The 1,120-nt window shown below is 40.3% G+C and overlaps 1 protein-coding gene across 2 annotated transcripts in view; it reads left to right on the forward strand.

Moving 5' to 3' along the window:
• The window catches only part of ptpn20 (protein tyrosine phosphatase non-receptor type 20), a 33,236-nt gene that overhangs the window by 13,743 nt on the left and 18,373 nt on the right, over positions 1-1,120 (forward strand). The gene's annotated exons all lie outside the window — the stretch shown is intronic.

Genomic DNA, 1,120 nt, shown 5'->3' on the forward strand with positions numbered 1-1,120 from the left:
TATCTATCTATCTATCTATCTATCTATCTATCTATCTATCTATCTATCTATCTATCTATCTATCTATCTGTCTTATATGAACATATAAATTCTGTCTTTTGGACCACCAGGACCATGAAGGTTTGGACAATCTGTGGAACTTTAGGCAGGGGCTCATACTCACACACACACCCCACTATGTTTCTCTATCCTTGTGGGGACTTTCCATTGACTTCCATTCATTTTTTGGAAATTTTATATCCTAACCCTGACCATTTACCCTAAAATTAACCTGCGTTTCCATTGATCATGAAAATGCGCAAATTAGAATTTCGAAAATAAATTTGCTCAATGGAAACACGTCAATTTAGAAAAAAATGATGTTTTTCGRCAAAATGGTTTTGCGCTAGGCTGAGGTGGTTTTTCGGCCGTATCGAAATTGATGTATTTCGCAAAACTGCAATGGAAACACTTTTTTCGCATCACGGGAGTCACGTGATCAAGAACCGGCTGTTTCTACTGGCGACAATGACGACGAAAAAGAAGATAACAGGAAGTAAATGTAGTTGTAAAATCACCAAAGTTATAAAAGAAAGTATTAAACTCACCGACTACATTTTCCCAAAAACACAGCATACGTAGCCGCTCCCAAGTATTAGGGGCTTGTCACTCGAAAGCCTGGATAAGACACCAAGGTCTCCTCCAATGATAAGCGCTAGTGTTGTGGTAGCAATATGCTATGTGTTTACATCCATTGCCGCCATGTTTGTAATGACTTATCACGAGAACAAGCATATTCACCCCTGACTTTAATAGCATTTCTTACTTAATGGAAACACTGCAATTGTAAAACTGTTTTTCGACATTAACAGAWTATCGAAAAAGTTTTGCGCACATTTGCAATGGAAACGCAACTTGTAGGTAACTCCCTGACCCTAAAACTAACCTAAACTCAATTCATACCTTGATCCTAAACCCAAGCCCCCCACCCAAAATCAGCCTCAGAAGTCGTGGGGGCCGGGTTTTGGTCCCCATGAGGATCATCCAATTCCCACAAGGCTGCATTTTCCTGCAAAATTGTCCCCACCAAGTAGCAAAAGCAAGGACGCACACACACACACACACACACACACACACACAC

Source organism: Austrofundulus limnaeus, unplaced genomic scaffold (assembly GCF_001266775.1).
Source record: "Austrofundulus limnaeus strain Quisiro unplaced genomic scaffold, Austrofundulus_limnaeus-1.0 Scaffold0, whole genome shotgun sequence".
In the NCBI taxonomy this organism is placed as follows: Eukaryota; Metazoa; Chordata; class Actinopteri; order Cyprinodontiformes; family Rivulidae; genus Austrofundulus; species Austrofundulus limnaeus.